Raw genomic sequence first — 21,383 nt, 5'->3', positions numbered from 1 at the left:
GGGTGAGAGACTGGTGTGGGCTGCCTGCTGCTGTGTTGAACATCTGCCTGCAAGGGGGGGGGAGAAGGCGAGTCCACCTGCCAGCCCCCTGCCTGACCTGCAGAACTGTGGCCTTTGGCAGTGGCTGCTTTGCAGGATCAGGGCCAGGAGTGAGTAAGCAGTTCTTGTTACCAGCTGACCAGAGGGGCTATCTCTAGCCCTATATAGGAACGCTGCCTGTGGTAGCGGATGTGTCACGGGCAGGGTCGCCACTAAAGGGGCAACTCCAAAGGGGGTTGCCCCTTTGGGGGACAGTGAGGGCGAGGGCCAGGCCTCTTGACTCAGGTATTTTTAATGTGGTGGGCATTTAATAATGGGGCTTCTGTTTTAATTAATCCTGGGTGATGATCTTTTAGAATATGTCTGGGCTTGCCTGGTGATGGGGAGACACGGGGTGTGTCCACTGCCTGTGGGACAGCCGTCCCAGTGGTGGTGGTAAACCGAAGTAACGTTGCAGGTCAGTGGGTCATTACAGGGGAAGGGAACATAGAAATCTAATAGCTATTTCTGCTTCCAGCTGTCCTGCCAGCTCTTTGACCTTGGGGAGCAGTGCCGACCACCCTTGGAACCTCACCTTGCTCCTCTGTAATGCCAGGTCGGTCTGGAACAAATCAGAAACCATCCATGATTTGATTCTGGATGAAGGTGCTGACCTGATATGTATTACGGAGACCTGGTTGGGGGAGGCTGGGGGACCAGTGTGGTCCCAGCTTCTCCCTCAAGGAGTCTCTGTTGAGGAGCAGGTGAGGGACCGCGGGCGGGGAGATGGAGTGGCTATGTCCCTTACCAGGATCCCTGTTAGAGTGTCGGATAGATATGTGTTGACACACATATCAAATGTGTGTACTTAATTTTGGGGACCAGGGAGAGACTGGGACTTCTATTGGTGTACCAATTGCCCTGCTGCTCAACAGAGTCCCTAACTGAGCTGACAGACTTGGTCTCAGGTTTGGTGTTGGAGTCCCCTAGGCTTGTGGTGCTGGGGGACTTCAATGTTCATTTCGGGATCAATTTGTACGGGGCAGCTCAGAAGCTCATAGCGGCCATGATGACTATGGGCCTACTTCAAGTGGTCTCGGGACCGATGCACATTGCAGGTCACACATTTGATTTGGTCTTTCGTTCTGACCAGGGTGGTGTTCCGTGGGTAGGGAATCCTGTGATTTCCCCATTGTTATGGACGGACCACCATCTGGTTAAGGTTGGACTCACAGTCGCACCCCACCTTCGCAGGGGCGAGGGACCTATTAGGATGGTCCACCTGAGAAGGTTATTGGATCCTTTAGGATTTCAAGAAGCCTTGGAGGGATTTAGTGTTGGCTCTGCCAACGATTCTATTGATGCCTTGGTGGAGAACTGGAACAGCAAACTCACCAGGGCAGTAGACATGATCGCTCCTAAGCATCCTCTCCAACCCACTTCAGAACTGGCCCCTTGATATATGGAAGAACTACGGGGGCTGAAGCAGCGAGGTAGACAACTGGAGCGCAGGTGAAGAAAGACTTGGCTTGAATCCGACAGATTGCAGCATAGAACTCATTTGAAGACCTATGCTCAGGCCATACATGCGGCAAAGAAGCGATTCTTTTCTGCCTGTATTGCATCCGCAAGTTTATGTCCGGTGGAGTTATCCAGGGTTGTGAGAGGGCTAGTATGTGCCCCTCTTCCCTTGAATCAGAATCTGGAACCATCTACCACCCACTGTGATGTGTTTAATGAATTCTTTGTGGACAAAATATCTCGTATTCGGGCCAACTTAGACTCCATCTCCACAGTTACTTCAGTGTCTGATGTGGAGGTATCCAGTGACTTCTCTTATGTGGTTAGGTTGGATCAGTTCTAGTTTATGACTCCTGAGGATGTGGACAAGCTGATTGGAATGGTGCGGCCCACCACTTGTTCTCTTGACCCTTGCCTGACATGGCTTATATTGTCTGGCAGGGGCGTTGTTGTAGAAGGCCTGGTAGAGATTATAAATGCGTCTCTGAGGGAAGGTAGGATGCCTCCTAGTCTTAAGGAGGCAGTTATTAGACCGCTTCTGAAGAAGCCTACTTTGGATCCCTCGGACTTACTACAGGCCTGTATCCAACCTTCCGTGGCTGGGCAAAGTAATTGAGAGGGTGGTGGCCTCCCAGCTCCAGACAGTCTTGGAGGAAACTGATTATCTAGACCCATTTCAAACTGGCTTCCGGACTGGCTATGGGCTGGAGACTGGCTTGGTTGGCCTGATGGATGATCTCCAACTGGGAATTGACAGAGGAAGTGTGACTCTGTTGGTCCTTTTGGACCTCTCGGCGGCTTTCAATACTATCGATCATAGTATCCTTCTGGAGTGTCTGAGGGGGTTGGGGGTAGGAAGCACTGCTCTGCAGTGGTTCCGTTCCTACTTCTCGGGCAGGTTCCAGATGGTGTCCCTTGGAGACTGTTGTTCTTCAAAATCTCCACTTTTGTATGGCGTCCCTCAGGGCTCCGTATTGTCTCCGATGTTGTTTAACATCTACATGAAACCGCTGGGAGAGATCATTAGGAGATTTGGTGCGGGGTGCTATCAGTATGCTGATGGCACCCAAATCTATTTCTCCATGTCAGCATCATCGGGAGAGGGCATAACCTCCCTAAATGCCTGTCTGGAGGCGGTAATCAGCTGGATGACGGATAACAAACTGAGACTGAATCCAGATAAGACAGAGGTACTCATTGTGCGGGGTCGAAACTCGAGACACTATCTTGATCTGCCCGTTCTGGATGGGGTCACACTTCCCCAGAAGGAACAGGTACGCAGTCTGGGGATGCTTCTGGATCCAAGCCTCTCCCTGGTATCCCAGGTTGAGGCAGTGGCCAGAAGTGCCTTCTATCAGCTTCGGCTGATACGCCAGCCGCATCAGTTTCTTGAGATAGACGACCTCAAAACAGTGGTACATCTGCTGGCAACCTCCCGACTGGATTACTGCAATGCGTTCTATGTAGGGCTACCCTTGTACGTAGTCCGGAAGTTACAGTTGGTCCAGAATGCAGCAGCTAGGCTGGTCTCTGGGTCATCTAGGAGAGACCATATTACTCCCATATTGAAGGCGTTACACTGGTTGCCAATATGTTTCCAGGCAAAACACAAGGTGCTGGTCATAACCTATAAAGCCCTAAACAGCTTGGGCCCTGGGTATTTAAGAGAACATCTTCTTCGTCATGAACCCCACCGCCCATTGAGATCATCAGGAGAGGTCCGTCTGCATTTGCCACCAGCTCGTCTGGCAGCTACTCAGGGACGGGCCTTCTCCGTTGCTGCCCCGAGGCTTTGGAATGTGCTCCCTAGTGAAATAAGAGCCTCCTCATCTCTGACCAATTTTTAAAAGTCTTTAAAGACACGTCTGTTCACTCAGGCTTTTAACTGATACTGTTTTAATTGTTTTACTGTTGTTTTTTGAATATTGTTTTTAAAAAATTTAAATTGTGTTTTAAATGTCTTGTTTGTGTGTTTAACTAATGTTTTACCTTTGTTTTTATTTTCTTGTAAACCGCCCAGAGACATAAGTTTTGAGCGGTATAAAAATATGTTAAATAAATAAATAAATACATAAATAATGCAATTTTTTCATCAACTGCATTACTAAGGAGATGCAGGTCAGCACCAGAGGAACTGTGTCTGGAAACAAAGCATCCATGCCAGCAAAGTGTCCAGACTGGCAGTGCAATCCTAAGCATGTATACACAGAATAAGTCCCATTGTGTTCACTGAGGCTTTCTCACTTGTAAGTGTGTTTCACTTGCTGCTATCCTTTTCTAATTCTGTTCCTGTGCTAATTTCGTAATTTGTATAATTTGAAATACGCATCATGAAGCCCAATCCTAGCCATGTCTACTCAGTAAGTCCCACTATATTCCATGGGACTTTCCCCACAAAAGTGTGCATAGGATTGCAGCCTCAACCACCTAGATGAGGTCATACTCAAGAATGTATATCAGGCTGTGACACCTTAAAATCTGGAGCGCACACTTCTAATTCAAATGAAGTAATAGTTGTAGATACTTTAAACTGAAATGCACTAGATAAACATTTATGGATTTTAAAAGAAAACAATTGGTTTTTAAAAGTTTTAAAATACTCCAACAATTAGGAAATTAGTTTTGCCATAGCTCTGACACATGGGAGACAGGCAGATACAGCAATGAGTAACCACCCACTTATTGTTTTCTATGACTAGTAGTTCTGATGCAATTCCCCCACATAAAAATGTGTCAGACATCTTGTTGAAATTTGTTTCAGAGATTACTTCACAGACCCATCAACCACATTTTTAATTGCTGAACAGTATGAAATTCACTGGCAATACTGCTATAGCTACCTTGGATAAGGGGACACTAGAAAATAGAATGCTTAGTTTAGTAAATCTCATCCATCAGAAAATGAACAGTTATTCCACTTAAAATGATGTTTTTGCCTGCTCTCTTACTACTTCCATTCAGTTGATCAAGCACTCCTATCTTCCCACAAAGCACATGTAATCATACTAATCGCTCAATAGTTTGTAGAGTTAATGGCTTAATTACAAATAGAAGCAAGAAGAAAATGCTTAGATTCTTAGAAACTAAGGTTTAAGGTGCATTTTAATTTACTTGGTTATACTCTGTATATTTCCATTTAATATTAAGGGTATGATTCTGTATTTCTTCTTCTTTCGTATGAGGATGGAAAGGATCCAAGGATCTTCTATCACTCTCGTTGAGAGTGACCTGGAGTTGGAGAAACATCAAAGAGAGATAGCTGTAATCTCCTTTATTTCAATTACCCTTACATAGACTGGGCAAATTCATGTGCAAGTAGTGACAGAGAGGCCAGATTTCTACACGTGCTAAACAACGGTGCCTTAGAACAGTTGGTCGCTGAACCAAACAGAGAGAAGGACTTAATCCCTGAGTGGTGTTCAATACTTGGTGTGAGATATCAGTGTTGTAGTACCATTGGGGAACAGTGACCATAATGTGATCCTATGCAGCTTATATGCAAGTGGAGCATTGCCAAGGAAGTCCAACACAGATGCATTGAACTTCAGAAGAAGAAACTTCTCAAAAACAAGGGGACTAGTAAAAAGGAAGCTGAATGGGAAAGTCAGGAGGGTCTAGGGATGGGTCCGGACCGGTCCGGAGGCCATTGTAAAGGCCTCCGGACCATCTGGACCAGTTCGGACCTGGCCGGTTCGGTCCGGGTGGAGGGGGTTCCTTTAAGGGCGGAGAGGGTTTACTTACCCCTCCCACCGCTTTGCCCCCTCCAGCACTTGTATTTACTGTAGAAATTGGGGCGGCAGGATACCTCCCTGCCGCCCCTTGCCCCTCCGCAATGCAAAAGGCTCCGGCAAGCCTTTTGCGCACACGCACATTGCGCGCGACCTTCACGTCTCCCCGACGCCGGAGGCCTGGTCTACCTGGCCTCGGCCCCTGCCGGCCGGGGGGAGCTTCTGATTGTGCTCTGCTGCTCTGCCTGAGTCATGCTATGCCCCCAAATTGGCCAAAAATCAGCGGGGTTTTCCTCCTCCCACCACCTTTTTTTTTTTTACAGCCAGGAGCCATTTTGTGGTTCCATTGAAGAAATGGCCAGAAATGACTTCTGCAGTCATTTCCAGCCATCTCCGACATGTGGATATGCGAGGTTGGTATATTTTGGTGTCCACCGTCCCCCCGCCAAGGTCGGGTATCTTTCCCCCGACATCCACAGATATCAAATCCGCAGATAAAAAGGTCCATCTGTACTATATTAAGTATTTACTTCCTTATGCTGGCACCATAAGATGATGTTTGTCAGTGAATATCTCTCCTTGGTTACGTAGCCTTGCGAGTGCAGGATAGGGGTAAATGTTTAATGCATAAAAAGAAACAAAGCTTAAAGTATAAAAACAAATAATTTTATTATTTGCATAAGATGGAAACAGAATCTCTGCTAGGCAGGGCACATAGACTTCATTACAATGTTGCTGTTTCAGTCAGCTGTTAAATACACACTGAGATTTATCTTTTTTATTTGTAGGTCTTAGGTATGCCAAGCAATTTAGGACAGGTATATTTTACTTCGTCTGTGGAACCTGGTGTAACAACCCAGACTTCACATCTGTTTAACATGGAGTTTTGCCACTATACATCTTTCTCTCATATGAATCCCGCTCAGGCTTTAAACTCCACACACAGAGTACTGCTCCCGTTCACTATGGGCCTCTTACAGACTCTGAACAATAAACTACCAAGATTTCTCACAAAACCGCCCGGAACCAACTCCCTTGTTCGGTTTCACACAGGAGCTCTTGCTCTCAGCTCCTTCTTCTGTCCCAACCAGTCCCTATCTAACTACTAACTGCCTCAACTGTCACCACCTGTCATTATTTCAATCATTGTCCTGAACATTCCATACATGGTTTCCATGATGACCTCTGCTCTCTCACTCTCCAAAGCACACTGCTTCTGTACATCTCCTTACAGCCAGCATGGCTAACAAGTAGAGTCAGGGAAGCTATGAAAGGGAAGAAGACTTCCTTCAGAAAATGGAAGTCCTGCCCAAATGAAGAGAGCTGAAAGGGACAAAAACTCTGGCAAAAGAGATGCAAAGAGACAATAAGAGATGCAAAAAGAAAGTATGAGGAACATATAGGTAGAAGTGTCCAGGGGAATAACAAAAACGTCTTTAAATTTATCCTGCCCAGGAGGTGGTTGAACCCTTAGATGATGATGTGAAAGGGATTATTAAGGAGGATAAGGAGATTGCAGAGAAACTGAATGAGTTCTTTGCATCTGACTTCATGGCAGAGGATACCTACCATATACCCTCTTCAGAACTGAGCTTCTCAGGCTTGGAGGCTGAAGAACTGGGCCAATTTGAAGTGACAAGAAAGGATGTTTTAAACTGTCTTGAAAAACTGAAAACTAATATATCACCAGGGCCTGATGACATCCACCCACAAGTTCCAAAGAAACTCAAATGTGAAATTGCTGTTCTCCTAGCAAAAACATGTAACTTGTCCCTACAATCAGCCACTTTACCAGAGGTCTGAAAAGTAGCTAATGTAACTCCAATTTTCCAAAAAGGGATCCAGGGGGAATCTTGGAAACTACAGGGAGAAGTACTGGTCTTGTGGTAGTAAGCATGAATTGTCCCCTTTGCTAAGCAGGGACCACCCTGATTGTATTTGATTGAGAGACTACATGTGATCACTGTAAACTATTCCCATTAAGGGGGTGGGGCTGCTCTGGGAAGAGCATCTGCATGCTTGCATACAGAAGGTCCAATGTTCCCTCCATTGTTCCCTCTAAGGCGTGTGCGCGCTCACAAGTTTTTGGATGTCTGCTCAGTTCATTTTAGATCCTGCTCAGGTTGAATCAGGAAAGCCCCATTATGAATGCAGGTGCACACACACAGGGGTGTAACTACTATTAGGCAAGGGGAGGTGGCTGCCTGGGGGCCCCCACGCCTCGAGGGGCCCCCCAGAGGCAAGTCACATGTGAAGTGTGTGTGTGTGTGTGTGTGTGTGTGTGTGCGTGTGTGTGCGAGGGGCCCATTTTAAAATTTTGTCTCTGGGCCCACTCCAGCCTTGTTACGCCCCTGAACACACACTGCCTTGATACTGCCACCCAGAATAAAACTCATTCCGCACAGAGATTAAAAAAATTAGAGGGAACACTGGTTAATTAGAAAGACCCTGGCATCTCCAAAATAGGGCTGAGAGATTCCAGCCTGCATCCTTGAAGAAAGGTCTGCCAGTCTGTGTAGACAGTACTGAGCTAGATGGACCAATTGTCTCACTTGGTAGAAGGAAGCTTCCTATGTTCCTAACAGACCTTGCTGAAGGAGAACCAGCATGGCTTCTGCAAGAGCAAGTCTTGCCTCACTAAACCTTTGGAGTTCTTTGAGAATGTCAACAGGCATGTGGATAAAGGAGATCCAGTTGACACCGTATACTTAAACTTCTATAAAGCTTTTGACAAAGTTCCCCACCAGAGGCTCTTGAGTAAACTTAGCAGTCATGAGATAAGGGACAGGTTTATGTGTGGGTTTGTATCTGGTTGAAGGACAGGAAACAGAGTAGGAATAAATGGACAGTTTTCACAATGGAGGAAAGTTAGAAGTGGGGTCCCCACTTCTGTACTGGAATCAGTGCTCTTTAACGTTTTCATAAATGATCTAGAAGTTGGGGTAAGCAGCAAAGTGGCCAAATTTTCAGATGACACTAAACTATTTAGGGCAGTGAAATCCATAACATATTGTGAGGAGCTCCAAAAGGATCTCTCCAAACTGAGTGAGTGGTCAACAAAATGGCAAATGTGGTTCAATGTAAGCGAGTGCAAAATGATGCATACTGGGGCAAAACAATCCAGCTTCACATATATACTGAGGGGGTCTGAGCTATCTGACCAGGAGAAGATCTTGGGGCCATAGTGGACAACTCATTGAAAGTGTTGACTCAGTGTGTGCCTGCCATGATAAAGGCAAATTCTATGCTAGGGATCATTAGGAAGGGAATTGAAAATAAAAATGCTAATAATATAATGCTGTTATGCAAATCTGTGGTGTGGCCACATTTAGAGTACTGTGTGTAGTTCTGGTCAGTGTACCTTAAGAAGGACATTGTAGAACTAGAAAGGTTGTAGAAGAGGGCAACCAAGATTATTAGGAGCCTGTAGCACTTTCCTTCTGAGGCATCCAGGGCTTTTTAGTCTGGAAAAGAGGCAACTGTGGAGAGACATGATAGAAGTGTATAAAATTATGTATGGAGTAGAGAGAGTGGACAGGCAAAATTTTCTCCCTCTCACAACGCTCGAACCAGAGGTCATCCCATTAAACTGATGGCTAGAACATTTAGGACCAAGAAGAGGAAGGACTTTTTCATACAGTGCATAATTAATCTATGGAATTCTTACCATGTGATGTAGTGATAGCCACTAGCTTGGATGGCTTTAAAAGGAGCTTAAGTAAATTCATGGAGGACAGGTCTATCAAAGGCAACTAGTCTGGTGGCTTTAGGCCACCTCCAGCCTAAGAGGCAAGATGCCTCTAAATACCAGTTGCAGGGGAGCAACAGTTGGAGAGAGGACATTTCTTCACCTCTTCCTTGTGAGCTTCTCAGGGGCATCTGGTGGGCCACTATGTGAAACAGGATGCTGGACCTTGGGCCTGAGGCAGCAGGACTGTTCTTATGGATAAGTTCCTGCATGACCACCACAATGTTGCCTCTAAGGCATGCACGTGTGTGCACGCTCACATGTTTTTTTATATCTGCTCGTTAATTTTAGATCCCACTCAGGTTGAATCAAGAAGGCTCCATTCTGAATGCATGTGCGCACAAGCTGCCTTCATATTATTGCTCAGAACAAAACTCATTCTGCAAATCTCATTTTCAGATGAGAAAAATTAGAGAGAACACTGGACCACAATCTACAGTAGCTAGCCATACCATTGACCAAGCAAGCAGTATCCTATGTTGTGCCTAACAGAATACTTAAATGTAGTATGTACCCTACCATTTGAATAAACAGAAACAGTGAGAACGTGGCAGTAGGCTGGATAACAACGGCCTGAGGACTCTGGATAAGTGGGTAGAGCACAGTGGAAGGTAATCAAAAGCATCCTTCAGGTCCAGTACTTGCTACATTATTCTGATGGTCAGCAGTTTCCCAGTGTCTCAGGAAGGGGTTTAACAGCCCTGCCAAGTGGGACTACAGATGCCAAGGATTTAGCATATGACCCTTGGAATGCAAAGCTTAAACTCTGCCACTGAAATATAGTCTTTACCTATGACACTTCCAAAACTGGACAACATGGCCACACATAATTATTCTAGCACTAAAAAAAAAAAAAGGGGGGGGAGCAGAAGCTAGGAAAACTTACATACTAAAGGATGGGTCTATGGCTATGAATGAATGGGCTGCCTGCTGTTGTAGATCACTGGCTGACATCCTGTCTAACAAAACACCTGTGTTTTGAGCCCCTGCTGGTATGCAATACTAGCCCCTGCTCTTCTCCCTGGGTTCTCTAGCATGTGGAAGAGGGCTTAAAATCCAGAACGGCTCTGTAAGATTGGAAACCAGTTGCTGATGGGCACCAACATGTTCCAGTTTTATAGAGTAGTTCAGAAGTACAGGGAGTTCTCCAAACTCTTAAGCCCACAACTGCAACAGGTGAGTACCTGGAGGGAAGAGTGGCTAGCACTGTGAGTCATCAGGGGTTCAAAGCACACACACACTTGTTAGGATGTCAGCCAGTATTGTTAATGACGTATTTAGTAGATTATCTGGTTTCTAATACCACTACTTTATTGGCTTCTCCTAATGTCTCCACAGTTCATTGCTGTAAATAATTATTTAAAGAATGGCAATTAGTTGTGAATGTATGAAGTAATCAATTGTGGATTGCTGAATAAATTGTCTGGAGCAGAGACAATTAAATGACTGATGCCATCTATCATGAGCCATATTTGAACTCTGATCTTGCTCTTCATATTGTAGTGCTCCAGTACACATACCTACAGCTCTTATTTTGAAATCTCGCTAAATACTGCTTTCCCCCCTTTCTCTCTGGATCAATGGAGATAATGGGTTAAGCGTTGTCAGCAATTATTCATAGACACTCTGCTTGGCTTCTTCCATGTGCAGATGCTAGGAGAGTTCTCTGGATCAGACATTGTTACTGATGGAGAAATTGAGGTCATTTACACAATCCAAAACTGTGTTCTACCCAGGTTTGGGAGCTGTCTGCTCCCAATATTTAGTTGTATGGTCACCAGGAAAGAGCTCATATTCCCCCTATTAGAGCATCTCCCAGGAAGAGCTGACCCCTTTTATCTGAATTTCTGTCTCGAGGATCAAGATGATAAGATTACTAAGGTGGTGGCTAAATTCTTCTATGTTGCTATTAGATTAAGATCCTGCTTAAGATCCAAATTTTAGGAGCCACTGTTTACTACTATGTACTATACTATTGTTGGTATGTTTTGTTTTTAATCTTTCTTATTTTGTATGTTTTCTGTATGGCCTATGGCCACAATAAATTGAATTGATAGTTCTATGGAAGCAAAGTAGGAAGAAAAGCTACCTAGGTTTTCCTCCTACCTTGCTTCCACACAACCGAAAATTGGGAGCACAGACAGCTCCCAAACAGTTTTTTATTGTGTGAATGACCTCATTGTATAGTTGCTCTGGGGTTTAACAGCTATGTCATAATTCCAGCACTTGCTGTTCTTAATTATCTAAAGTTTATTTATTTTTCTTACAATAATAACCCAATTCCCCACTCCTCCCACTCTGTATGTTCCCCACCCCTTTTCTACTTGACAAGAATAGAAAAGTTATGGACAAAACAAACAATATGAAGCAGAGCCTTCTCTCTTGCCCTGCCCCAGCTCTGGAATGCCCTGCCCTGTGAAATCTGGTTGCCTCCTTCTCCACTGTTGACAATTTGATCAAAGATGATGACTTCTTAATTTTTTAAAACAGAAGGCGTTTGACCTGCTGGATGTTTAGATTGCTATCTCTGGATCCCTTAAATTTTTGTACCTTCTGGTTCTTGGTGGTGTGTTTTATTTTTATTGTTGTGTATTTCTGCTGGTATGTGGTGTATGCTGGGTTTTTATTGTAATGTTTTAATATATTTTTGGTTTTCATGTCTTTCATTGTTACATTGAGACAATTGTAATCTATTGTGAGCTGCCTTGAGTTCCCTCAGATTAGAGCAGAAAGGCTAGATAGAAGTCCTTGTAATAAATAAATAATGACAACCCAACACGGCCAACACATACACGCAACAAACACTAGGGATGTGCATGGAACCGGTTTGGAGCTCCTTTTCTGGAGCACCAAACCAGTTCGAAATGCTGGTGTTCAAGCCAGTTCAGAGGCAGGTGGTGGTAGCTTTAAGGTGCAGGGAGGGTGTCTTTACCTCCCCCACTGGCGCTGCTGCCAAAACCACTGACGTGGGGTGGCACTTTCTTGCCACCACGGTCAGCATAATACCGCACATGCTCACTGGCCACTTCAGGCATTACACTGATTGGGGCAGCAAGAAGGTACTCAGCCACCCCGCATCAAACGCGGCAGGGGAGGTAAGGACACCCCGTGCCTTGAAGCAACCAACCCCCACCTCCCAGGATTGCATGGAACCAATTCTGTGCACATCCCAAACAAACACAAGGAATAGAAGAAGCAAGGTGGAACGGAGTGAAGGTACAGCTGGCTGATCACATGATACTGACAAGCTTACACCAAAGCAAGAAGGATCTCCTGCGGAAATTATCTTTATCTGGCCTCAAGAACTGCATGAGGATACCCTCATTTTTATTCAGGTAAGTTATATAAGAGTGGCACTGTAGTTCAGCAACCTACAAATGCATCTCAAATAAATGAAATGAACACTGGTAGTTTTAAAAACATCTTTTGAATTGATTTTAAGAGAAAATTCCTTGTAAAGAGGCTTATCTCTGACATAATTAAAAGCCCCTTTTGGTAAAACAATGAAGAAGTCATTTTAAAGCTGCTTTTTTGCAGGTCCGCAGACCAGAAAGATCCAGTTTTTAAATACTAAAACTTCAATAAGTGTTGAATGTTTGGATCAATGTGTGCCAAATTATTGCTCTGTTTGAGAAGGACTATCTCAAGAGTGTTTAAACAGCAGATATGTCTGTTTAGTGAGTGTTAGCAGACAGCCTGCTCTCCCCACTCCTGCCCACACACTCCTTCTCTTCTCTTTTGTCTGTTTCAGTGCAGCTTACTACAGGAGCACAACCAGCAATAGAATTTGTGTCTCAGACCTTAGAGCAGGCCTGCACAACATAAGGCCCGGGGGCCAGATCTGGCCTGCAGGGACCCTTTTACAGGCCCTCAGGTATCTTGCATCATCATAGGAGATGGAAACTGCCCTACAGCACCATCCTGTGCATGCTTAATTGGAAATACAGTGTACCCAGTGAGCATGCCTATGATTGCAGCCTGAAAGTGACAGCAATTTAGGCAGGGGAGGGAAGGGGAAAGAGCATTTATTTTGATCCGCTGTGAACTCCAGGTGCCCCACTGACTTGATAGGAATAAGGCCTATTTTCTGGCCATTATCTTTGGTTAAAAATTATGGGTCCCTTAGTCGGGGGAGGGATTTACCAGTAACTAAAACTGCTTTTATTGATATTCTTAATGGTTATTTTTATGTAATGATTAATGTGCTGAAAATTGATCTTGGGCCCCCACACTCCCAAGTTATGGTTGGTTGCAGCCCACTGGGACATTTAAGTTGTGCACCTCTGCCTTAAAGGGAGAGGAAAAGCCTGGCCTTGAATAGGGTCAGATAGCTGTGTATAGCAGGAGCTGGATCAATGAAAACACCACCTAGTCATGGGAGGCTCCTTCACTGCCGAGTGAGCTTACATCCTAGAGAAAGCCCAGTTCCAGTGAACAAAAAATATTAATGCCCTGAAAGCATTCAAGACCATGAGGAGCTTCAGTCTATTCAAAGCTCTTCAAGAAGTAATCAACTAGAGGAACATTCTTTGAGGCTATTCCCATGACCAGGAGAAACCAGGCTAATGGAGCCTAGCCTAGTTTCCCCTGGTTGTGTGCTACAACAGACCTCCCTAAATACCCCTCCCCTTAAACAAGGTTAGCGGAGCGAGTGTTCCACTAACCCCATTTACCAGACTGTGTGCCTCCATGCTGTGGCAACTCACAAGGAGACCCCTGACCAGGAGACTCTAACAAGCCTCCTGGCGTTTGGGGGGGAGGGGCTCCCCAGCATGTCCCACATACTTGAGCAGGGCATGCTGGGACTTCCAGAGGCCAGGATGCCCCCGATCACCACCTCCTCTACCGGCTCCGTGACGGAGCCTGTAATCATGTAAACCCAGGGTGACCTAGCAGAGTATCTGCAGGGAGAGCTGGTCAAGAGAACAGACTGGACCAGCTCTCCCTGCAGAACCCTCTTAGTCTCTCCACACTGCTCATGTGGAGTCTCTCTTTAAGTATGCAAGTTGGGAACAATAGTGCCTTTTAATCCTGACCATCACCTGAACAGGCACTGGGGTCCACAGCTTTCCCAATCTCCTGTCACCGGAACAGGGGATTGAACCTAGGATTTTCCCCACTTTCAGGCTTTACAGCAATCCCAAACCCTATTTTTAAAAATCCAGTCTCCCTTCTGTCAACACACAGCTCATCCCGTGGTAGCAAATATAAATTGTCCCCTTTGTTAAGCAGGGTCCATCCTGGTTTGAATTTGAATGGGAGACTATATGTGAGCAATGTAAAGTATTCCCCTCAGGGGATGGGGCCACTCCGGGAAGAGCATCTGCATGCTTGCATGCAGAAGGTTCCAAGCTTCCTCCCTGGCATCTCCAAGATAGGGCTGAGAGAGACTCCTGCTTGTAACTTTGGAGAAGTTACTGCCACCCTGTAGACCAGGCCTGTTCAACTGACCAGGCCTGACCAATAGCCAGTGATTATGAGAGTTGTAGGCCAACATCTGTAGGAGGGCCAAAGTTGAGCAGCCCTGGTGTAGACACTACTGAGCTAGATGGGCCAATCATCTGACTAGGTATATGTCAGCTTCCTATGTCCCTATGATGGTTCCTGTTAAGCTGCTTTGGGAACATGGTTCTCTAAGCTAACTGCCCTGTGGGATTCCAGAAACCCAAATAGCCCATGCTGCTGGCTATTGCACCAGAGCCTTTCCCAGCCAAGAGGCCGCTTTGCTGTGAAATTCCTCCCTTGAACTGAAATCACTAGGTTGTTGAGCCTCCTGTTGGAACTCTGGATTTCAGGAGTCTGAATTATCAGCAAACTTGCTAGCTCTGAACACCTTGAGTGGGCCACCCAATGCACTGCCTGGCTGTTCTCAGCAACCAGGACCTTGGGAAAACTCTCTGTGCTGGGTTTCCATGATATTAATCTTGTGTTTTGAGTGTCTGAAAGCCATGACTAACATTCCCCATTAATTTCAGTGGGACTACTTGTGAGTAATTTACTCTGAATGTCAGCCACTATTTATGTCCTCCTAAGATTTGTTTTGCCTTCTGTCTGGAGCACCTGAAAAGTGCTAGTGAAATAGGAGTGTTGAGATCTGGCCCTGGAATTTGTAGACAGTATTCAGTGATGCCAAATCACTGTGCATAGTGGAAATGGAACGCAATGTTTATCTAAGCCATAAAAGCACTTGCTGCAGAGTACAGTTCACAAAGTGATAAAGCAAACAAGGTGAAACAACAGACAGTCATTTTTCTTCACTGCAACACTGGAAGCGTTTTGTTCAGCTTGGATGACATAATGATTAGGGTAGGCAATTTTTCCAGTTTGCTGGACATTTGCTAAATTTCAAATCAAACAATTTTATCAAAACCAGCGAGCAACATTCAAAATAGTTATGACTAAGTAGCACTGAAATCAATGAGACAACTTAGAGTATGTTGCATTAATTTAGACTTAGTACTTAGACTAGGTGTTGCCAAGTGTGAGCGTTTGCTCTTGAGGAAATGGCAATATAATTGAAAAGTCTGAATGACCAGTGCAATTGCATCTGCGTGTGGCTTGTTTGGACTACAACAGTGGTGGCCAATGAGGGAAGTTCAGAGTGGGGGCTGGTGAGAGGCACCTTTAAAAATCAGCAATGGTGCTCCTCCTGGCATGACAGTGGCAGGGCCCTGGCCGCTGCACATGTGCAGGGGTGGGTGCATGCACGTGTAGAGGCCAGGACCACACCACACCGCTGCTGCTCATGGGATTCCAGCCAGAGCACCACTGATTGAGGCAGCTTGCAGGTGCTGCCCTAATGCTGGTAAGCACCTGCTGACTTGTTTTTAAAGGTGTCTCTTGTGCCACCACCCCAGTGCTGCCCTCAATGGCCACTACTGGACTACAACACATACTTAATTTTGTTCATAATTTTGGAGATAACATAATTCATTACTGTACATCACTTGATATGGTGTAGTGACTGATCAAATATATTGACTGTTCCTCTCCTACACATTTGCTAAATCAAAAAGAAATACAGAATAAAGATACTCTACAAGCTTAGTTATTTTTTGATCACATTTTCCTATCAGATCTGGTATCATTTCTACTTTTTTCCTCGCCATATAGAAAGCCAAGCTGCCAAGGAATATGCATAATAGCACAGATGTAGGTAAATTAGTATTTTATTTAATATTGCACAATTATTTGGAGAACATCTGCGATGTAGTAGAAGAGGGGACAGGTCTCTGAACCCAGCTATGAATATATGCACCATGGGACAACATGTCCTTTTCACCCATTGCCTTCATCAACATATTTTCCATGTATATTTTCCAACATGTTCTAGTTTTACCACTTATTTGATTTTTATTTTTTTTTTACACTTAAGGGAGAAAAAGGCCTTGCAATTAATTTTTGATGCCTTCACCCTTTAATTATCTATTGCTACCCAGGATTTTCAGAGCCTTGAGAGCTCTGTAATAACTTGTTTTGATTTATGGGCATAAAGATTTACTCCTGCTGGGAGGGCAAAATCTTGCATATCATCACTGCCTTGTTTCTGCAGAATCATCTCACCAGCTTATCAAATGCATATCAATGAAGTTTCTTAAAGATTATTATTTTGTACAAACATGTTTTCTGCAGTTCATAGAAGCTATTGCATTTACAGAACATAATCCTTCTGTGTAGCATTGCTATGCAGAATATTCCACATAGACATGATTAACAGAAACGTAGAACGGGTCTCAGCAGTACACACAGAGCTCCACATATATACTAAGGCTGTAATTTTTCTTATATACTGGGAAATGCCTTGTGTGTACATGTGAACCATTCTCTCCTATGGAGAATGGAACAGAAGCTTCAGTGTTCATAAAGCCTTGTATACATTTATACATAAGCAACCAAACTAGGATGAGGTTACTGCAAGCAAAATGGAGCTGAGGATTATCTGCCCTACCTGCTACCAGAAACGCGATGGCCACTTTTGGACATCATGGGAAACCCAAGGCAAACTCACCTCAGGTTCACCCCCTGTGATGTCCGAACAATCAGAGCCGCAGTTCCAGTACCCAGCCACCTCCAGCCTCCGATTGAGTCCTCAGTTGTAAGTAAGATTCATTTACCTAACTGAGGGTCCAGAGGCTGCAGCATGTTGTCAGGTTTGGACAAATTGCCCAAACCCGAGTTAAGGCAGGAAGCTCCTTCTGCTGCTCAGATTTCATTGGCTGGTGCAGCTTTCCTTCCTGGCTCTTAGAAAGCCCACACAGCTAGTGTATGCCCCCTTGAAGGATCGGAGACTGCAGCTCTGGCTCATCTGGGAGTGCATCAGGGGGAGGGCAAGAGAACCACAGGTTCACTGAACCCATGGTTCTTAACAATGTTTGAAGACAGCCAGTATGTTGGTACCTTGTGTTCCCAGACTATATTTGACTTGTTATTGCTTATATAAAGTTTAAAAAGCACAATTATTGATCATGACTAGTTATTAAAATATCCACATGATATGATCAGGGACTTTGCACACTCCCACAGTCTCACAGATCATCCTTTGGCTCTTACAAGCAGAGATGGCTCCAAGGGGTAGCAGATGCTCTCCCCAAAATATTTCCTGCTACCCCATCCACCAGATTGGCACTTTACAGCAAGAGTCAGACAATGCAGTCATAGTATATTATGGTCCCATCACTTAATTCAATTATTTTTAAAGAAGCCTTATTCACTCATGTCTCTATCCTAGAACAAGCAGCAGAAACCAGTACAGCTAGGTACGTAGGAGACTCTTTAATTACCTTGGTTACATTAATTAGCTTACCTCTATAATATACAGCAAAATCCTTGTCCCCTAATAACTTTCTTTGCTACCCCTTTGCTCTCCCAAACTAGTTATTGTACAAGGCACGAAACCACACATGACTTTTGAGGCCTACAATATTCCTACCAGCTGTGGCTAATGTCTGATAGATTATACTAATATTACACAACTGTTGTAAATTAACAGGAGTCTTTGAGCTTACTATAGGATTTGGTGCTGGCCTTAGGTGCAAATGAAATTAACCCATCTCTGGAGTATTTGGAGGAGAGGAGAGGGGAAAGTGTCCTCTAATGCTCCTGCTTACATTGTATCACTGATCTATTTTGTATGCAGTCTCTTCCTCTGTAGCCTATTATCTTGTTTGCCTTTTTTTAAGTGCTCCTGTGGAATGGCTTGGTGGTATCGATGATTTTCCCTTAATAACTTCCAAATACTTTTCCTGATCAGTGCACTGGATAATGATATCACTTAGCGCCTATCCTCTTGCTCCCTGAGTAGCTCTTTCATGTTTCTATGCCATGATGAATCTACATAGCTGCCACAAATATCTCTTTCTCTCCTACTGAGTTGCCCCAGCCTCCAATAGAGCTTTTCATGGCACAAGAGCTCTTCATACTGTGTGTGTGTGTAAATAATTATTTTATATCTGACAACTTAAGCCTCAGTTATTTTGAGTGGTCCACAAATGCACTCGGGTTGCCAGTGATGACCATATCTTTTGATTGGGCAAGCTCTGTATGGGCGACAAATCTCTAGTCACACTATGCAAGTCATGCTAAGAAAAGAGTACATTGAATATTTTGACACACTTGTTTGCTTAGAAATATGTTCCATTGACAAATTAATACTTGCCTACTAGATAAATATTTAGCATCAGTGTCTAAGTCTCCTGTTAGATATCATTGAGGAAGATGATTGACAGATTTTGCCTGGTACAAGCAATATCCTTAGGAAGGATGTACAGTATGACTGCCAAAAAAATAATAACTGCAGGAATTGTATCTCTCCACAGCAAGATTTAGGTATGGTTTGTAATGTGTTTGTCCCCTGTAGGCCTTTGTTTGCTTAGGTGTTTCAAAATGATATTGTCAAACCCCTGTATTATATTTTCTTTACCTGAAAGGGATTGAAGAAATTTCCTGCTGCTGACTGTCTACATCTTGCTGTGCATTTTCAGCTACTATTCCAGACTTCCTATTGAATAATGTCATCAGATTGTGTTTCTAGTCCCAGTTATCAGTAACACAGAACCCAGGGATCATGTTAATTTTCACTAGTCATTATTGAAATTTTTGAAGCATTTTCAGTTTAAAAGTATTAGTATTTCCATATCCTAATCAGTATATTTTGTGAAACCATAATAAATCTAGTCATCCAAATCACAAACTATATCTGACATATTTTTACTGACTCAGACCTAATCTCAACTTTACTACGAAGTAAGCTATATAATAAAATATGATTATGATAGCTGTATTCTTATGACGCCAATTTTCAACACATAAAATATTACCCCAGGTATGTAAATGCAGCAACAAAAACAACTGTGAAAACTAGAGTCCTGAAGTCAGTGGTTTGGATAAATTCCACAACGTAGCCCCTTCCACAGGTTTGAAATTGGTGGGCTGAGAAGAAATCTCTTTTTGGCCTAGTTAACCATGTTAACTGACTTAGTATGACCAGCCAAAACATAGTTCGTGGGGTTTCTTTCCTTGTCTTGCTTGGGAATCCCTGGATGCTATCCCAAACCATTCAGCAGTGTCCAATTCCCAGCAGTACATTGCCACATCAGTTACACTATTACCACTGGCAAGAAGGCAAGTCCGCAAATGAGGCATGATGAGGCAGTTGTCTCAAGTGGCAGATCAGCTGTGTCCACCCACCCCCAGACAATTTTTTTTAAATTGTGGTGTGCCAAGTGCTGCTGCTGTCCTCTCCATCTCCCCTTTTGTTGCATCCAGTCCATGTGGAAAGGAAGAAAGGAACAGACTTACCTGCCCACCCCACTCCAGCTGCCTCTTGTGTGCTTATGTAGTCTATATAGCATCAGGAAGCCCCACCGCTCCCTGGATCTAGTGGAGTCCTCCTCTTCCAGGGAGAAAGAGGTTTTTGAGGCCTCCAACACAGATAGGGGACTCAGTGACTACAATCCCTGAGGAACAGTCAAAACCTGTCCCTTCTGTGAACTTCCTTTCGGGGAGCCTTGAAGGAGGTTTCAAGAAACCTAGTGCCAAAGTCCAGACCTGGTGGCAAAATGTACACGCCTGGCTCCTCAGAATCTCCCTTCCTATGGAGTAGAGGAAGCATATCAGATGAATGCACCACTTAAGTAGACCCGTAGGAAGGGAGATTCTGAGGAGCCAGATCTGGACTTTGGCCCTGATTCTTCCTTGCTGCTATTTCTGGGGCCCCAGGGAAGATAACTTGAGGGGTTTCACAACTTGGGCAGGGGATCCAGATGGGCAGGGGGGCACTAGGTTTCTTGAAACCTCCTTCAAGGCTCCTTGAAAAGAAGTTCATAGGAGGGAAAAGTTATGATTGTTCCTCAGGGGCTGTAGTCACTGTGAGTTCCCTGTCCACATTGGAGGCCTCATAGGCAATTTGTTCCCTTGCAAGGCATCACCTTTGTGCCACTGTCAGTTATGGCCTGTACTTGGGACTGAGAATTGGAAAGCTTGCATACAGCTGTAAGTTTTACTCTTTTTCTGCATGTTCTATGGTGCCAGTGTGGTGGTATGCTGTTTTTTTTAAAAGAACCCTATTTTTTTCAGCTAGGTAAAGGTAAAGTGTGCCCTCGAGTCAGTGTTGACTCCTGGTGACTACAGAGCCCTGTGGTTTTTCTTTGGTAGAAGCAGCTTGATATTTTTAAAGAAAAGATAGTAAGTGTCTTTCAGCATAAATAAACCCAGAAAAAGGCCTAGGAAAACATTTAATGGTAGCCTTTGAACTGTCAGATATTAGGATTATGTGATGTATCGTCTTTAAATTCCTTACAAGTAAGAAAGCTCTCAGCAAAATAAAACCCCTTCTTCCACTAACTTTGCATACATAGCTAAGATATTTGTCGACTGCATCATTAATGCTTACCAAGCTGACTAGCTGCTTCATATCCATAGAGGCTTAGGGTGGTTAAGAGCATTTAAAAAAATATTATCAACTGGATAAAATGTGAGACACAACCACATATGTTGTTTCCTTGTAGCAAACAATTCAATGGGCACCACATCTGAGTGGTTTGGGTAGAGATTGATTAGTATATTGAATAAGCTGAGATTGATTAGTATATTGAATAAGCTGACTAAGCCATCATAAGAGTGTACATGTTTAGTCTAGCAATTATATTCATTATATTTTCAAGTTTACCCAAGACCTTCACAACCATTTCCAGTGACTGATTCAATATCAGAAGGGAAAGACATTCCTAGATGTTCCATGTTAAAAATATAATTATTTTCCCTTATTGAATTTTCAACCTTGCTATCCCCAAATAGCTCAGGTTGGAATGAGCTGAACATATGCTCTCCACAATCTTCAGAAGTAGGATGTGCTGTGAGATCATGATTTG

At 44.1% G+C, this 21,383-nt stretch overlaps 1 protein-coding gene across 5 annotated transcripts in view; it reads right to left on the bottom strand.

Annotated features, from left to right (window-relative positions):
- The window catches only part of LOC128350287 (E3 SUMO-protein ligase ZBED1-like), a 256,967-nt gene that overhangs the window by 203,792 nt on the left and 31,792 nt on the right, over positions 1 to 21,383 (bottom strand). For 2 of the 5 annotated variants that reach the window (XM_053308319.1, XM_053308318.1), the window contains exon 1: positions 5,281 to 5,370. The exons of the other annotated variants lie outside the window; for them this stretch is intronic. The gene's annotated coding sequence lies outside the window, so the exon portion shown is untranslated. Of the gene's footprint in view, positions 1 to 5,280; positions 5,371 to 21,383 lie in introns of those variants that run through there. 5 annotated transcript variants of the gene reach the window in all.

This window comes from Hemicordylus capensis, chromosome 3 (assembly GCF_027244095.1).
Source record: "Hemicordylus capensis ecotype Gifberg chromosome 3, rHemCap1.1.pri, whole genome shotgun sequence".
NCBI lineage: Eukaryota > Metazoa > Chordata > Lepidosauria > Squamata > Cordylidae > Hemicordylus > Hemicordylus capensis.
This window is presented reverse-complemented; position numbering and strand designations above follow the sequence as displayed.